General features: G+C 34.7%; 1 long non-coding RNA gene across 1 annotated transcript; it reads left to right on the forward strand.

The window, feature by feature from the left end:
* The first annotated feature begins 2864 nt into the window (after positions 1-2864).
* Positions 2865-16661, forward strand: LOC141487394 (uncharacterized). The gene is made up of 3 exons (XR_012468353.1): positions 2865-4472; positions 10546-10589; positions 16513-16661. It is a non-coding gene; the product is annotated as an uncharacterized lncRNA (long non-coding RNA).
* The last annotated feature ends 3414 nt before the right edge of the window (positions 16662-20075 follow it).

Here is a 20075-nt window from a genome sequence, read left to right on the forward strand (position 1 = left end):
ACAATGGCTGTAAGATATCTTATCAGAGTCCTGTCGAAATCAAGAACATTGATTCTCTTATTGAATTTAAAAAGGCAGTAAAGAACCTTTTGGTGGATAAAGTACATTATAATATTGAAGAATACTTTGAAGATTCCTTGTGATACATTCACTATTTTAATCAGTTTAGACTTATATACAATTATTTGTAGTCATATTGTTTTTTAGGTCATTTGACATTGTATCACTTTGTAATCATGTTTTATTTTATGCACAGTAAAGTATATTATCATCAGTAATAAAGGAGCAGGGTGAATTATTGCCTTTCAATCGAAGTGTATGTTCTGCAAAGATAAATTTTACGAATATTGTATAACACAATACATTTCACTAATATACTTTACAATGAATCCCAAATTAGATATGTTAAATAAATCTATGTTTATAATATCTTACCTTATATCAAAGTCAAAAAAATTAACTCGCCGCTCCCAATGACCATTCTCACAACATAAGTTTACTTCCTTGAAGTGACAAATCAATCTATCAACGAAGTAAATACTACCATGCTCCTACATGGGAGCTCAAAAATATATCATTACACATTTGAAAATATTCAAAAAATGGAGACCCAGTAATAAACAAATAATTTGTCACATTATTAACCAAAAATATATTATATTCGAAAGTATATATGAAAAATATACCTACCCTTAAGATTCAAAACTAATAAATGTTTATTCAATTAAAACCTACCTGAATCAATCCAGAGTGTATCTTACATGTTTTCCTTTACATGTTCGCAATTGTCATTTTTATACACCTCAATTGTGAAATGATTTTGCCTTAGTTTGTGCCTCAAGCAACCGAAATTTTTGTCATATATTTATTTATATGCTGTTACACTATTTATAGTTATATTTATACCTAGCTATATCATCTTTTCTATAATGGTTTTATGCCTTTTCAATAAGATTTTATTCATAGACTTATTTTTTATTAATAGCTTAGCCGATTGATTGTATGGTGTTTTATAGAACTATTGTTTGATACATTAGGCCCGTGTTTTCCTTTACATGTTCGCAATTGTCATTTTTATACATCTCAATTGTGAAATGATTTTGCCTCAGTTTGTGCCTCAAGCAACCGAAATTTTTGTCGTATATTTATTTATATGCTGTTACACTATTTATAGTTATATTTATACCTAGCTATATCATCTTGTCTATAATGGTTTTATGCCTTTTCAATAAGATTTCATTCATAGACTTATTTTTTATTAATAGCTTAGCCGATTGATTGTATGGTGTTTTATAGAACTATTGTTTGATACATTAGGCCCCTGTATATTATACATGTTATATTAGAAAAATCAATGCACCCTTTGTCTAAGGATTGCACCATAATAAACAAACATTGCATCAGCCACTACGCAGTTACCCAGGAAATGACTCAGCATATTCAGCACATTTCCAAGGTTTTTCTAGAACATTCGAAAAAACGCATATCTACATCAGCAGTTCCTGATCCTGAACAAGAGGACGCCGCATTCTTGAACAATTTCGCGACTATCCAAGTTCGTCGAAATCTTGAATCATTTTTGTAAAACTTTTAAATGTCTTTATTGTAAATAATTGTATTCAATAAAGTTTATTGCTTATTAAAAATATAAATCCAGTGTAAACCACATAACAAATTGGCGCAGTCGTACGGATCTTGAGAAACGCTGATATCCAAACAGCGGTAGTCTCCAGACTTTCGACAAGAAGAAGAACAAGCACCAACTCAGTGGACAGGACGGTCTCTTCAGCAACAAGAAACCCGGATAAGTCGTCGCCATTGCCCATCCGTTGTGAAGCAATCACTCCAGGAAACACGCGTAAGTCGTCGAACGCTGCTCATCTTGCTGTAGCCAGAGCTCATGAAGTAGGACTTCATCCCGCCACACCAAACAACCAGAAGGGTTTAAAAAAAATCCTATACATGTACAACTTTCTCGTCAATTTAATGTTCAATTTATTGTTTTTCGCTCGTTTTTACTGCCCTGAAGAAGCTTCACATTAGAAGCGAAAGCTTGACAAAGTAAAGCAGAGTTTGATTTTTCATTTTTTGAATGAGAGACCCTGTTAATCTATTTTACCGTACATTTCTCCAGTCGCTAAGATTATCCACTTATATATATATATATATATATATATATATATATATATATATATATATATATATATGTATATGTATGTATGTATGTATGTATGTATGTATGTATGTATGTATGTATATGTGATCACAAAATAGGTTATAATTATAACCTATATAATATAATTATAATAATATATATAATATTCACATGTACCGGACTGGTACAAAATCAGAATTTTAGAATTAAAAAAGGAATTCATTCATTAGATTCACAATAATTTTATCAAAATTGACGTTTATATGTTTAATTATTTGATGTGTAACTATAATTATCTTGAATCACTATCCAAACTAATTTCAATGTTTTCCTATTTCTCAAGTCTAAGGTCAACATTAAAATCAAATAATAACAAAAATTATTTTAAACATCACTGAGTCCAACCTCAATGACACTGTAAGTACATAATTTTCAACTGTACAATATTAATTAGTCTTATGTTCTATTATTGTAGTTTTCCCTGAGGATGACAGTATACATTGTCGTAATGATTGGAATATATTGTTAAAAGAGTACACTTTTTCAGTTGCTGCTTACCCAAATATTAACCCGCTTAATATATATATATATATATTATGTATGTATATATATATATATATATATATATATATATATATATATATATACATATATACATATATACATATATACATACATACATACATACATACATACATACATACATACATACAGGGTCTTTCACGACGAACGTTCGTTAGGAGAACGATTCAAAATAAAAACTAAATTGTGAAATTGTGTGGTAGTGGGTTTTACAAAATGGCCTTCTCAACTAAAATATTTTCAACTTCCGGTCTCTTTCCGTTATACCGGAAGTTGAGGGCAACTTCTGGTCTCTTTTCGTTATACCAGAAGTTGAGGGCAACTTCCTTATTTCAAATTGAATACCCTGTATTTTATTACTTTTTTGAATTTCTCAACACATTTTAGGCCCACGTTGTAAAACAATGCCTATACCCAAATTTGTAAGTTTTCGAGATTTTAATTTTTTTCTGAAAAATTTGACAGTAACAGCACCATTTCGAAAAAATCATAACTCATAGACAGTAACAGTTGAAAATGTGAAATTTAACAGAATCACACCTTAAGCATAAAGTCATGAACAGGTCCATAGAATTTTCGAAAATAATTTACAGGGTGATCGAAATTTCCACCTAAAACATTACATCGAGAAAACTGATGAAACACGATTTTTTTAAATGGAAACCATACACTATTCTATTATTTTTGGATACTACAAAATAAAAGATATCACATTCATGAAGAATGTCCTATACCTAAACTACACCCCTGGCAAGATATATCCGATTTTGGGAAATATTTCAAATGTAAATCATTCGAAGCAATACCAAACCAAGAAAGCTTTGAAAACAAATGAACTAATATTAACTCTGTCGTTGGTAAAAGGTGACTCAACATGAAAATGGATGGATTGAAATAAAATACTATCAGAGAGATGAATTACATCTTTGTTTATTGATATCGTATACAGTAATTTTATTTTGTTTATATTTTTTAAGGTTAGATTTTACTTTAATTTTAGAATATAACCTAATTTATTTAAATTCAAATAATATTGTGGTTCATTTCAACAGATGTTCAAAAACATTGCCGTTTTGTTCTAAACAAGAATATATTCTTTTTTGCATACCACTATTTGTAGCTTTCTGTATGGAGTCAGGAATCAAATTATTGAAAGCTCTCAGAACCCTTCGTTTCATGTTTTCTTTAACACTCACAGGATCCGCATGAACATTTTCTTTGATATCCCCAGATGAAGAAGTCCAGTGGCGTCAGGTCTGGAGAGCGAGGAGGAAATTTAAATGGTCCATTGCAGCAAATCCACTTATCTTCGAACATCCCATTCAACAACCCAGCAACGGTATCACTACTATATATGAATGGATCCCCTGCCTCCATCCATCTGATATCATAACTTGAAACGGTATTGTTCAGAAACATGCCTTATGGATTTACCAACCACATTCCTAATTATATGCGAATATCTATCGCTATTCAAATTCTCTTCATAAAGATATAAATAAACATAAAATTCGGTCTTCCTTTATAGCGCAAAAAACATTAAAACTCCATGAATCCTGGAAGTTGCGCTGGCGACCGAGTTTTGGATTTTCTGCTGCCCAAAAATGACTATTATGGCGGTTGTACATACCATTCTTGGCAAATTTGGCTTCATCTGTCCATATCATGTTCTTCATGAACTCAGGGTCCTCCTGTATCTTGATAAGAAACCATTCGCAGAATTCCACTCGTGCAGGTAAGTCGTGAGGTTTCAGATTTTGAACCTGTTGATATTTAAAGGGACGCCACTTATGTTTGATTAAAATCCGGTTTATTGACGAACATGAAATTCTAAGTGACTTTTTTGCGTCTTTCAACGAATTTTCTGAATAGGCTGTGAAGTAGGCCAAAACTACATTTCCGATGTCCTCATTGTTTACGAGTGTTTCTGTTTTGTTGATGACAGACGAAAAAGATCCGAAATCACGACAGTTTCTTAGAAGTCTTCTCAGAATATTTTTATTGGGTCTGTGTAGATTTGGAAATCTTTCTGCTAAAACACATAGACTTTGAAAAGCACACTTTGATCAATATTATTACTAATAAATGGAACTTCAACAATAATATTAATAGTGATGATGAAGAACAAACAATGAAATATATTTCTTCAGAGAAGGTATTCGAAATGTCTACCAGTTTCTCCTACACACAGGCGACACCTTTTCAGAACGTTTCTTGCCGAATTAATTAGTTCGATAGGATTGAGAGAAGCAAAACTTTACATCACTGCCGCTTCCAACTCGTATCTAGAATTAGTCGGTCATTTAAAAATAAGGTGTTTCAACTTTCCCCAGAGGTAAAGTTCCATAGACGTTAGGTCCAGTGACCTGACCGGCCAACGGTTGGTTGGCTATTCAATTATTACCAAAATTTGCGGCCAAGGCGAAGCCTCGTCTTGTTAAAAATATATATTTCAGAGCTATTAGTGGCAATTCATCACCAAGGGATTCAATATTTTGCCTTATAATTTCTAAATATGTCTGAGATGTGAGAGTGCCATTATAAATGAACGGGCCGATAATTCTACCCCTGAAAACACCTGTCCACACACTAAATCCAAATCTTCCTTGACTTCTCTGATCCACAATAGAATGAGGATTTTGTTGTGCCCAAGCGTAAGAATTGTAGCGGTTGAAAATGCCAGTACTGCTCACACAAGCTTCGTCTGTTCAAATACAATTTAACGAAAAATCACGCACTTGGTTATAACTTTCCAGGAATCAGTGACAAAGAGCCATGAATTTGTTTTTTCAAAATCCGCCTAACGTTAGTTCTTGGTAGGCCTGCTGATATTTACAAATTTCGCGTTGACGTTTTAGGATTATATTCAACAGCCCCTGAAACGACTATTTCTTCCTCCTTAACCCTATTTGATTCATTTGGACTTTTTTTACAAATTGACTACCATCAATTAGGTTGTGATGCAATCTTGCAAAAATGTCTCTAAAAGGTTGTCTTCTCTCTGGATACCTTTCGTTATACAAATTGCTTGCTGCTTCTGCATTTTCCCCGGTTTATATAAAATGGACTTTCATATCCCATTTTTCATGATTCTAATAATTCATTGCTAATGTGTTTGAAAATTGAACAGAAACCACTAACTGAAAAGCGTCTTTTTAAGATTTTTTAAAATTTATTTATACATTTTTACAGTTTATATATACAGTTTTATTACCCTCAGTGTGAGGATGGATGCACCTAAGTAACTGAAGTTACTAAAGTACTTGTGTTGCGCTTTCCATCTACCACTCAGGGTATTCAGTTATATGTCATTAACTGTCCTATCTATATACATACATTTCGATTAATTAATTTACAGAATTGATGAACATTGGGAATCATGAAGAGCTTGCTGAACATCGTTTGTGTTTAGCCGAATAAATCGAGAAGTTCGGTATTAAACATAATGAATGTTTTGATTGATTTTTTTGAATGTATTGAGATTGGAATTGTTTCTTATGTTAACTGGCAGAAGATTGAATAATTTTGGACCGTGATAGAAAATACATCTATGTGTGTGACTTTTATTAAATGTTGGTATGTTTATGAAAGAACTAGTAACGAATCTTGTTTGTTTTTCTTTGTTTGTTGATTAAAGTGTAAGTTTTTTTGTGGTACACCCAAGTTAAACATTGGTGGATATAGAGTTCTCTCGTTTTCAGTAACTGCGTTTCCTTATACAGACATTCGGTAGAGTATAGTTTAGGTTTTTTGAATAATATTTTCAAGATTGTATTTTGAGATATTTGGAGGGCATTGAGAGAATTGTTAAATGTACCACCCCAGGCAGTAATACAGATTACAATACATTACAGATTCTGCTAAAGACTGGTATATGGTGCTCACATTTTTTTATTCCAAAATATTTCTCAATTCATAGAATTTTTTTGTTGTTGTTTGTTAAAAGTCTGAGCCGTTTTATGTGGTCATCCCACTTCATATGCCGATCCACAATAAACTTAATCATTTTCGTTCTTTCTATAACAGCACAATTGCAATTTGTTGTATTGGTATAGTCTCTGTCATGTATATGGATTAGGTATGCTATTTCCAGGTTGATCGTTCTGTAATAGGGTGAATGTAATAAATTTAGTTTTTTCCACATTCAGACTCAGAAGATTGTGATCAAGCCATATCTGGATATCTTTCAGTCCCTTTTCTGATTTTTCAAATCTCCTTCCAATTACTATGTGAATATGAGTGCTGTATCGTCCGCATATGATATGAGATGGAACAGATACTATTGATGTAAACAAGAAATAATATGGGACCTAAAACTGTTCCCTGTGGTACTCCTGTCTTAACTTTCATTGCTTCACTCAGGCTATTATCAACTTTGACCTTTTGTGTCCTATTAGTCTTGTTCACATGTATTTTTTTTGTAACATTTTTCAGCCCTGTCCAAAAATTACGACCAAGGTGTCATTCGATTCGTATTTAGAGTTAAGTCGAGTACATGTGAACCAGACTATATGTGATAGATAGTCTTCCAAAATATTGTATGTTGGGCCACGTATACCATACCCATGTATTTTTTTTAATATCATGTCGTGATCAACGGTGTCGAATGCCTTAGTCTAGAAATATAGCTAAACATTTTTCTGATCTATCCAATGCCCCAATTATTTGTTGTACAAAATCTAGTACTGTTTTTTTCGGTATTGGAGTTGCTAATGAAACCAAACTGTTTGTCTGTTAGTAGTTTTTTTGCATTGAGGTAATTCACAAGTCTACTTTTTAAGGATTGTTCAAATACTTCAGCAAATTTATTGATATTGGTCTATAGTTTCCAATGTCATCACGCTTACCTGTTTCATATATGGGGCTAACAATTCACTGTTTAAATTGGGGTGGTAGTATACTATTTTTATAGATCAAATTCATCATGTCAGTTAATGGAGATATAACGAATAAATGAATTTTCTTTATGAGTTTCAAGGAAATGCCATCAGGACCAGATGAACAGTTGGTTTTTAGCTTGAATACAGGGCTTTTCATGATGAACGTTAATTAGCCGTTTCTGAGGAAGCGGCGTTGTCGTTTCTACTATAAAGTAGCGGCTTCTTTGATTTTTCAAATAGAACACCCCGTATATAATAACATATTATTATTCATTATCACTTTGTCAACAAATTCATATACTGTTTCCCTATACCTATCTATTACCGTTTAGAAGATATAAATTAATTTCGATATTTTTTTTACCAAGCATGAACTTTTATAAATGCTGATAATCTTGAACTCTCTTGCATTAAAACGATCAAATTTGAAATGGAGTGGAGTGATACTATGAGGATCTTCACTCCGGGTCATATTTTCATTTGCTTCATACAGGGTCTTCAAAAAATGCAGATACTTTGATCTCATGAAAAAATGAGTGGAACTCAATTTTTTCAAATGGAACACCCTGTATATTTCAACATTTTTGAGCTCTACATCCAATTTTAGTTCAACTTTGTTCAGATAATACTATTTCTATTTTGAACCGTTTTCGAGATAAACTGTTTCAAACGGAAACTGACGTGGTTTTCTTGCTCGTTTTTTTGAATTCATCACTTATTTTGAATATTCAAAATTTTTTTTATACTTAGTAATATTTCTTTTCGATCCAGTTTTTTAACTGTCTCAGATCAGTCAATTCGAAATTGGTATGTACCTACCTTAGAAAAAGTTACAATTTGTATACATTGAGGTATTGGTCTCTAACGTACAACAGTACACATTAATATTTTTTAATAGTGTGCTTTGGAAAAATAAATAAACCAATTTTTTTACGTCAGACTTTCGTTGGTGGTTTTGACTGATTGTGATAGCTACCAATTATAATAGAATAATGTCAAGATTAGGTTACAGCAATGAAGATTTCTTGAATTTATTAATAATTTATGGTGAGTGCAATAGAATTGCAAGTAGAATATGCCGAGTATTTCATGAAAGATATCCATAACTTCCGAAGTCGAATATTAATGTGATAAATCGAGTACTAAAAAACTGTAGATTGAATGGAACCTTCCATCCAAAAATCATTCGTAAGAAGACTAAAGTGGATGATGATGATGACAATGGTATAACAGTTTTGGGATACTTTCATGCATTTCCGAATGCTTCTCTGCACGAGGCTGAAAGGGAGATAGGTATACCCTACGTGACAATTTGTCGAATTCTTAATAAGCATAAATGGCATCCTTATAAGTTCTACTGTGTCCAACATTTGAAAAAGACTGATTTACCTCGTAGAGTGGAATTCTTTGAATGGTTACTTGTCAAGACTCAAGAGGATGAACATTTCCTTGACAATATCATATGGACAGATGAGGCCAAGTTCACAAAAAATTGAGTTTTCAATAGACACAACAGTCATTATTGGGCACCAGAAAATCCCCATGTTGTCCGCCAAAGGGGTTTTCAAGAAAGATGGCAATTCAATGTATTTTGTGCCATAAAGAATGAGTCAACTTTTTTATCGAGTTTTATGATGATAATTTGAATGCATCAAAATATGAAGATTTACTGAGGAATGGAATTCAAATGATTTTGAGTAATGAACCAGGAAGAGAACGTGTATGGTACCAAATGGATGGTGCTCCACCCCATAATTCTCATTCAGTCAGCGAAGCTTTAACCGAAATCTTCGAAGACATATGGATTGGTAATAATGGACCTTCTCGTTGGCCTCCTAGAACACCAGATGGCAATCCATTAGATTATTTCGTGTGGGGTTTCATTAAAAATATGGTTTATTCTACTCCAATAACAACAATGGAAGATATGAAATCGAGAGTTATAACTGCTTTCAATAGTTTGACTCCAGACTTGATCAGAAGCGCTACACATGACAATATTTTGAAGAGATTACATGTTTGTTTAAGTAGAGGTGGAGATGTCTTTGAACATATTCTGAAATACACTGACGATTATATTAACTCATTAATTTAGGAGTTTATTATTTTCAGTTCGTGTTTCAGCGTTAATAAAACTATTGTTTGAAGAGAAGTTTCATTCGATGGTTGAGGAGTATTTTAATAATTATCATTTCATTCTATTATCTGTGACTAATTGAGAAACATCAAACGAAATCTGTTTTACAAAAATGATTGATGAACAAGGAAACCATGTCAATTTTCGTTTGAAACAGTTTATCTCGAAAACGGTTCAAAATAGAAATAGTATTATCTGAACAAGGTTAATCTAAAATTGGATGTAGAGCTCAAAAATGTTGAAATATACAGGGTGTTCCATTTGAAAAAATTGAGTTCCACTAATTTTTTCCTGAGATCAAAGTATCTGCATTTTTTGAAGACCCTGTATGAGGCAAATGAAAATATGACTCGGAGTGAAGATCCTCATAGTATCACTCCACTCCATTTCAAAATTAATCGGTTTAGTGCAAGACAGTTCAAGATTATCAGCATTTATAAAAGTTCATGTTTGGTAAAAAAAATATCAAAATTAATTTATATCTTCTAAACGGTAATAGATAGGTATTGAGAAATAGTATATGAATTTGTTGACAAAGTGATAATGAATCATAATATGATATTATATACGGGGTGTTCCATTTGAAAAATCAAAGAAGCCGCTACTTTATAGTAGAAGCGACAACGCCGCTTCGTCAAAAAATTTTTAGGCGTGTAGGTCATATTGACTTATGCATACTGTGGAATTTTCAGGTTGATCCGTTGAATAGTTTGCCAGAAACGGCTAATTAACGCTCATCATGAAAAGCCCTGTATAATTTCGATCAGCTCATTTTGTGTTACTGGTTTCAGAAACATGGCGTCTTGTTGCATGGTGTTTTTGAGGAAATGATCAGGTAAGTTTTTCCTATTGTTAAACCGATTATTCTGCCAACTTTACTCATCAAAGAAGTTGGTTTGTGAAAACTTTGCTAATATTATTTCATTCCCTCAAACCTCTAATAGACCACGCATTTAAGCTGTGGCCGAATCCAGTCTCTGAGGATATAATTGGTGGCATAACCAAGCCATTTCTCCACGAAGATTAGAAGGTCGGACAAAGTCAGCTGTTGACCAAGTTCCCTACTAAATCTCAATCCGTGTGATCAGGACGGATTTCAAACTTCTTCTGATCTGGTGGCAGCAACTCTCACGCTACCAAACTAAATTAAGAAAATAAATACCTTTGGCTGAACGATCCCATATACAGGGGGGTGATTTTTTCTGGTGCGAGTAAACACTGAGATGATTATTATATATTCATAGTAGTACTTATATAGGGATCGCCAATTCAGACCCGACGGTCATTTATTACAGTGGTGGCCTAGCGGTGGGAGATTATTTTATTTGAAGGGGATTATTTTATTTGAGGTAGTGAAAGAAAAAGATCGGTAGGATTAACTTTATCAGAAAGATATATTATTTTATTTGAATGGTAGATTTTATTTGAGAGGGTGAAAGAAGGAGGTCCAGAAAGAAAAAATAATAATATTTTGCGTTAATTTTTTTGGTTGATAAGATACAGTAGAAGTCAGTTAGGTTTATCAACATAGAAAAGGGAACCCTACAAATAACCCGACTTGTGCCTATACATATATATTTTACCCGAAGTTTAGCAAGGAGTCCAAAAAATATATATTTTCTAGTTCGATACTCATTCCGATTATCGAAATGAATAATAAAGAAGGTGTATCAGGGGTTACACCCACGCCAACACCTGTTAGAGTGGCAACCCACTATTCGCTAGGTATGATCGCGGCAACTTTAGATGATTTTTCAGGAAAAGAGGTTGTAAGGTATTTTGAGAAATAACAGTTGCGTGCAAGACTGGATAATTGGTCGGAGGACGAAACCCTTCAGTTATTTAAATTCAAGCTTGTTGGTGACGCCTATAATTATTTTAAATCGGATGCGCAGTTGGACACGTTAAATTTTACTGATCTTAAGAATAAATTCATAAAAAAATTTACCCCGTTCCAATTACCAGGCGAAAATCAGTGGAATTTAAGTAAATGTTTTCAACGACATGACGAAGATGTGTCGTCATTTTGTACTAGGTTAAGAATTTTAGGGTCTGCCTTACTAAAGGAAGATTTATCAGGAGCTGACGCTGGCGAGGAAGCTGGGATAAAAAGGAAAAATTGTGAACTTATCCTGAATCAATTCAAGGTAGGGCTGCGAAAGGACCTTATGAAAGAAACTGGCGTTTTGTTGAGTGAGAAAAATTTGGATTTGGAGAAGGCTGATGAGTTAGTTAAGTTACAGGAAACAACCCTGATGATGGTCCAAGGAAGATGTGCTAGCTTGAAAATTTCGGCAGTAGATAAGCAGGGCGAGTGCCAGGCCTGCGGTGGAAATTCTGAACATTGGTCTAGGGAATTGAGGGTCGATACCACGGGTAACAATAGAGATGAATATAGAGGTTCCAGAGATTATAGGAACAAAAATAATCCACTTCTTGGAAGGAATTGTTACTCATGCGGAAAACCAGGTCATTTCTCCAGAGACTGTCGCAGAGTTCAACCCGAAAACAATAATGGATGTTATGTGTGCCAACAAGCAGATCATTGGGCAAGGGATTGTCCAAGAAACAATCAGAGTAGGGGTCGATCATATTTTCGTAGGTTTTATAGGGGAGCTAGGGTTGCAGAATTTCAACCACGTACATGGAAGCCGGTCAGAAACGTAGTTGGATACAATAGAGATAGAAAACCAAATGCGGAAGCTGAGAACAGCAGAGAGGCAAAGCAGAATACGGGACCCATACCTAGACAAGCATCACAGTCGACTTCTTTTTCAGGGCCACGACAGGAAGATGGGGACAATGTCAGTTTAAACTTCTAAGGCTGAATTCCCCCTGCCAGGATGGAGGCCATCGACAAACAAGGAGGCAGAATCTAATATATAATACAGGGAAATTGGGAAATTCGGGTGTACAAGATCATAATAAAAGGGAAAGTAAACGGGTTATGGTAATAACGGAGGTAAATTCAGGAGATCCGCTCAGATTCGGAGAGAACCAGATCGACTAAACCTGTAAGAGAATGTAACGGAGTGAATGAGAACTGAATAATGGAGAGTGAAATTATTGAGTGAGATGAATGTATGGTACGAGTAGATGAACGATTAGGGGTGGGCAGGAAAGAAACTATGATGATGAGAATGCATTTCAGCAAATCAGAGGAGTGCCGTTACTTGAAGAGCCAGGGGTAAACTCTCTTCAAGCTAAGTTATTGATGTGTTCGTCGAACTAGTGTCTATCTTTGACCCGGATTGACAGTAGATGACGTATCAAGTGAATTTTGTTTTCACTTCCTTTTAGTTTATTGTAGTCTCAACTTTTCTTAATGAATGTAATGATTATTGTTTTACCATTTTATAAACGATCGATGGTTAATCTAAATTGGAGCTTCTATACACCCTTCGTCAATCCCTGGCAATGAGATGGAAAAAGGCAGCACGATCTCGATTTTCCTAATGATTGCTATCTTGCTGGTCAGGCATTATTTTGTATCGATAATCACGATAATCGCGTACGGTTGCAGGGACGAGAGAGTGAACATTTCGACTGTATCTCTCAGAGACGTTAGTGTCCAGAACGAGAATCCGCGTACCTGAGCGACTTCAGATTGATGCATCACCGTGGGATGCATAGTCAGACTTATTTGGTGGAAAAAGGACTGTCGAGTTATATAGACAGTTACAGAACGTTGAAACTATACCTGTTGGAATCCTGTTAGTTATTTGACAAATAACCTTGAATTGTTCAATCAGCGCCACATTAATGATATTGGGATCAGTGGCTAGTACCTGCACCAGAGAAGGAACAACCTACCATGAAAACGGACGAACATGGAACGATGTGGCTTTCTTAGACGACGTGAGGATCCGAGCGAGAGACTAATTGGCGGTTATTATACATTTCGAGTTGCGAAGTACCTACTCTATAGGCGATACCCTGACCTGGTGTGTAATTCAACTGGAGCGTTCCAGAGAAGCCCAACCAGATGAACCGACGACGTCATTGCCAATCATCGCAGAACCCCGCAGACTGCCCATCATACCACTGGCGGTTACCCTGTTTTGCCCCAGACACACTGGACTGTGAACAAAGACATTAACGAAGCAGCTTGAGTGACTGAACCAAAAGACTTTTCAATCAGTGCGGTACAAAGTTGTAGGATGAACTTAGGATCTGTGTAGATTGAATTCAATCTGAATTCAATCTATTCGAATCGTATCTAGAATAATGTGCCGTTGACCAATAAAGAGTAGCATGTCATATGGAAACTATTGAGATGGAAATTCACCAAGGCGTAAAAGACTAAAGTGGATCGTGAGTGAATATGGCCTCTGTTGTGATGTGATAACGCGAACTATAGTATACAAGGAGATACGTTCACTCCTATTTCAATGACTTTTTTTTGTAAAACTTGGAATATTTCGTTAGGGAACCCCTAATCATAGCATGCTGGAGAACCCCACTGAAAGTCGCGTAACTTGAGGTGATACCTATTCTGTTTTCATATTTGAATTCGACATGAGGTGGCGTTGTTGTATTTGTCAGTAAGCATGAAGCGAGAAAAGTTATGGCAATTAAGCCAAAACTTTTTCAAAAGGGGGAGTATTGTAATAAGTTGGATTTATTATATTTTTCATTGAATTTTAGATACCAAAACACATGTGTTTTCGTATGAAAAGGGAACCTTATCATCTTTCAGAAATAACCTTAAGGCCAACAGAGCCAAGCCATTTAAAGGAAAAGTCATTAAAAATTAACTCCTTGATGCTAAAAAATTCGATATTTTGAAACACCCAACCTCATAATTCATTTCATTATCTTTCGTTAAGGGTCAAAAATATGTCATCCAGTCTGTATACCCCATTTAGAATAAAAGTCAGAAAGCACTCAAAAGTATAATAAATATCGCAATTTATCTTATGAGCTCAAAATTTAACGACATGATGAAATGAAGCCACCCAAGTTTAATCTACATATGTTTTATTCAAGACAGCAAAAAATATCAAAATTGACCCTTGCAGTGACATCTAAATATCAGTAGTAGACTCACGACATTAGAAATGTCGGGAACTAGACGTGAATTCTTGCGGACTTATTCGCCGGACTATGAGGTGGCGATAAGAGTACCAGTCTTAGATACAATTACAGACTCTCCGATTGGTTAGAATTTTCTGAGATGACATTAATTACATCCCCTAACAGAGATAAGGTGGTGAGGTTTTTTCAAAAAGATTTAAGTCAGTCGTGCGCGGACCCCAGGGTCGTTTAGGGGCTCTTGCCTGGGGCAGTTCGCCCCTTTGGGGAGGTTGTTGGGAAAGCTATTGAAAGGATTTTAAGATACTGGGTCGCGAGGGGATTTCAGTAGTGCGTTGAATATTCGCGGTTTATTTGACTAGCTGACTTGAGGTTAACTGTCAGGAGCGTACGAACTCAGAAGTAGGTCGGTTGGACTTCCTACGAAGTTCTGAGTGACTTCTGGAGGTACTGAAATACGAGGTAGTTCAGGTCACCGTTTTGCGAGGTGTTTTGGAATTGATAAATAATCGAGGTTTAGTTGATTTGAGGTAAAGTCAGTGGTGCGCGGAGATTTGGTGAATCCAGTTGAATATCCTACGGTAGCTGGAAATTCTAGAGGAAATTATGAGTGAATTGAAATATTGAGATATTTCAAGTCACTGTTTGGAGAAGTGACACTAATTGGGTTTTGGTAGTATTCGCGGGTTTATTCAATTTAGTGATTTAGAGATTTTTTCGAGTTCCTGGTAAGAGTTTTTGGGGAAATAGTGGCTTTTGTTGGAGTTTTCAGGGGAGTCCGTCTACGATAATTTTGGTGAGCGTATTTTAAACAATTCTGATATATAGTGTAGATGTTATTGCATGCGTGTGTGGATTATATTTTCGACTTGGCACCTAGAGTATTAATGAACATTCACCATAATAATATAGCTACGAATCGGGTTCCCTTTTCATTTTATTAGGTTATTATAGGTCATAGTAATTTCCTACGTTATACAGAGAGGAGTGATTAAGTGGGTCTCTTGATAACTTCTCAGAGTTGTATTTTAGTTGGTTTTATAGCATAGCTAGTAGAATTCAGGCAAGGCATATCTATGCCCTGAGTGAAGTTACCTAAATTTTCAAAGGAATACTCCTGTCAGTTTGTTTTGGTAATTTACCCATAGTTTGCTCATGGTTATAATTATTTATTTCTTTTTCTTTTATATAGTGTAAATAACGTTCAGTATTAATTTTTGTTCATTTAATTTTTATCTATTGTTAATCCGATTATTCTGCCAACTTTACTCATCGATAAAGTTGGTTTGTGAAAACTTTGCTAATATTATTTTATTCCCTCAAACCCCTAATAGACCACGCATTTAAGCCGTGGCCGAATCCAGTCTCTGAGGATATAATTGGTGGCATAACCAAGCCATTTCTCCACGAAGATTAGAAGGTAGGACAAAGTCAGCTGTTGACCAAGTTGCCTACTAAATCTCAATCCGTGTGATCAGGACGGATTTCAAACTTTTTCTGATCTGGTGGCAGCAACTCTCACGCTACCAAACTAAATTAAGAAAATAAATACCTTTGGCTGAACGATCCCATATACAGGGGGGTGAATTTTTCTGGTGCGAGTAAACACTGAGATGATTATTATATATTTATAGTAGTACTTATATAGGGATCGCCAATTCAGACCCGACGGTCATTTATTACACCCTTTCTGGGGTATATCTAACTATAATTTTTTTTTTCAGGTGATCCTTTTGCCGTATTGCGATAATCAGGTCAATAGTGATCCATGGTTTTATTTTTTTATATTTTTTATATTGAGTATTATATGAATATGATGCTGTTCTCAAATGAAATTCAAGTTTTTCAATAAAGTTGTCATAACAAACCTGTATTTCATTAATCCTCATCACTTCTTTCCATTTTTCCCCTTTTAATGATTTGTGTAATTTATTGAAATTTATATTTTTTGCAAATGTATTCGATTTATTTTCATTTTCAGAAGGTGACTTCATTGTTCCTGATATTTTCAAGTATACTGGGTAGTGGTCGGTGATATCGATTTTGAATAATGCCGGGCTCAATACTATATTATAGTCCGCATTATTTTTACGAACGAAAATATGATCTATTGTGCTTTGTGTATTAGACGCAACCCCGGTCGGCTTATTGATATAATAGAAGTAACCATTTTCAGCAAGAATGTTGAGGTATTCATTAACAGAACCGGAAATTTCATCCATCAAATTAATATTTATGTCACCTATAAATATGTTATTATGAAGCAAGAGCCGAATCGATCCCTCTACGAAACCCTTCCTCACTTGGAAGGATCGATCGTAGCTTGAGAAATGGTTCTTATGGAGATTCTGTGAAACATGTTTTTCCTTACGAATCAGTAGATAGTTGTCCTGAAAATCTAGAGAAGAAAATTGGATTGGATAATTTAGGAAACACTTGCTACATGAATAGCATTTTACAAGTGTTGTTCATGACGAAGAATTTCAAGAACGAAATTTTAATGATGAACGAGAACCGGAATGTTTCCTACTTATTCATCAAACTCAAACACCTGTTCATGCAGCTGCAGTTTCGTAAGAGAGTATCATCTTTCCCTCCAACCGATTTCCTGGAGTCTTTGAAGTCCACTAGATACTCGTTAGGACAACAAGAAGATTGTTCCGAATTCTTGGGGTTCTTGTTGGAATGGAATGGAATTTTTAACAGGTGATGATCGACTGTATTGTCAAATTTGCGCCAAACTAACTGACTGTTATAAGGAAACAAGTATAGCTGAGGCACCAGTCAATTTAATAATAACACTGATGATTTTCAAACAAGACTCAACCTCTATCGGAAGCAAGAAACTCTTTGGAAGGTTCGAAATATATGAACATTTCATCCTAGCAGACCACTATTATAATATTCATGCAGTCATTGTTCACTGTGATTCTGGCGTTGAATTTGGTCATTATTACGCCTTGGTCAAAGACGAAACGGACTGGTTTAAGTTTGACGATAGTCGTGTCACGAAGTATTCTGGCGATGCATTGAATTTATTGGAGCCTCTGGAGACACCCTTCATTTTGTTTTATAAGAGAGAGGACATTGTTAGATCAAGATCTTCAGATGATGTGGTGCTGCAGGTTTTTCCGGGTTTTCCTGCAGCTGAAAAATCAAATGCGGCACTGGAATCAATGAAGTCACCCCGGAGCGCCAATTAATTTTTATTGTTGTTTTTATTTTATTTTTATAAAATGATTATATAATGTTAATATTATTTTTTTAAATCATAGATATAGTCTTTTATGCCGTTCAGATAAATTTGAGTATCAATAGACGGTAATTTATAAGATGCTGTTCTTTCAATCTCAATACCATCAATAGTCAATGAAATTTGTATCAATTTGCTCCCAGTTTAAAAATCTGTTTAAAATCTGTTTTTCCGTTAACCAGCTGTCGCACTCCTACGAACGACAACCCTAAGAAGTCGAAACTTGTGCGAGCTAAGGATAAACGAGGTCTTACCTTTCAACGTGTGATTCCTAACACGGGTTGGACGATAGCAAGTGAAGATCGATCGTTCAGACTAGGGCTTGAACCACCGACCAACACGGCAGTCAATTCGAGTGAGTGAACAAAGTACCCACGCCGAACCGTTTGACTACCGACCTACCGTTAATGATATTATTTCGACATCAGCAATAATATAATCCTTGATAGTAGTAGTAGTAGTAGTAAGATTCATTTTCTTCATGACAAATTCACAATTTTTATAAGAATAGTCATGCTTATCCTAGATCGTAAAAAAACATACAAAAAAACAAAAAACACATAATTACAAAGAGAAATATGAATAATAGACCATCAATAGATCAATAGACTATCATTTTGATTTTCCTTTGAATTGTTGTAAAGTGCTGAATAACCTGGTGTTGAATAATCACTTACCGACTCAACATTCCATGTTTCCGATATAATTATTATGTTCATATGCTTATTCACCTCTTCTGAATAAATAAGGAGTTCATCAAAATTTTTGTTAAAGCTTCTGATATTAAAATGAACGTGCAGCCAACGCACCCTTCATATTCTCTATTCAATCAAAAAACGCCCGAAAATCATGATATTATTGAGTTTCAATATCCTTCTGATTATCTAAAAATTCTATCATTCTGTATTGATTACTCAAAATGAAACTGAAATATAGTATTCGAGTAGAGACGTGTATGTATATAGTAATAATCAAATAATCTAATATTATTCCAAATGAAGATAAAAAATAACCTATCAATAATGTATATAAAACAAAATATAGTATCTTAGTGAGCTAATGAAAATAACATTGTTCGAAATCTCCTGATTTCCTGTTGATAAAGTGTAATTACTTATCTTATTACTTTCTATTGAGAAATTTTGACTACTAATTATTGAATAACAGTTCGATTATTCTAAAGAAATCAAAGGAAGTGTATCATTTAGTTTCATTTATTCTTATGCACCGAATAATTTATCAAAATCTTTATAAGACTTCAAAATACATATTTTATTAATATAATTGACAAAAATGTCCTTCGTAGGTCCAGACGTTTTGCAATTAAGTTTTTTTAATAGCTTTATTGAGAATGTTCGACCTAATATTTGTTAAATCTTCCCTTACAACGATTCCGGTTCCTTTCAAAAACTTTTTCTTGTCATAAATTATTTGCTTCATCCCATGGGTTCCAAGTCTCATAAAAATTCCTCTAGTTTTTCCTCGGGTTTCTGATTTTTTTTCCAACTCTATAGCAATTGCCATTTTCGTATTGAAAAGTTTGATTATGTCTTCTCTCAAATTTTCTCCATCAGTTTCCTTGTAATTGAAGATTCGTAGGTTGTTTTTTTAATGCTTTGTTCCATATGTTTCATGTTATCACGGTTAGGCAGTTTGGCTTTAGAAACAATTCCAACACTGAGAAAGCAGTCTTGGATTTTATTGAAAAGGCTGTCAGTGCCTTGGATGGATCAGAGCGATTTTTCTTGACTTGGCCAAGGCATTGGATACTGTATCACATGAACTGTTACTACAAATATTAGAAAATTATGGAGTTAGAGGTAACGAACTCAATATAATGTAATGAATCTGAAGCCGGCCCTGACGGTGTCCCAGTCAGCCAACGCATGACGCATACCGCGAAAACTCCGGATGGGTCCCGAAATCCGCAGAGGGATCTGGAACGTTCGTTGACGATATAAAAACGTCGCTATTCGTCCCGAAGAGTAGTCTGTACCAAGAAAGCGAATCGAGCGGTTAACAAACGGCGAAGAT

The sequence above is a fragment of the Leptinotarsa decemlineata genome, unplaced genomic scaffold, assembly GCF_025532065.1.
Source record: "Leptinotarsa decemlineata unplaced genomic scaffold, Ldec_3_MD MMD2_P_RNA_scaffold_2, whole genome shotgun sequence".
NCBI lineage: Eukaryota > Metazoa > Arthropoda > Insecta > Coleoptera > Chrysomelidae > Leptinotarsa > Leptinotarsa decemlineata.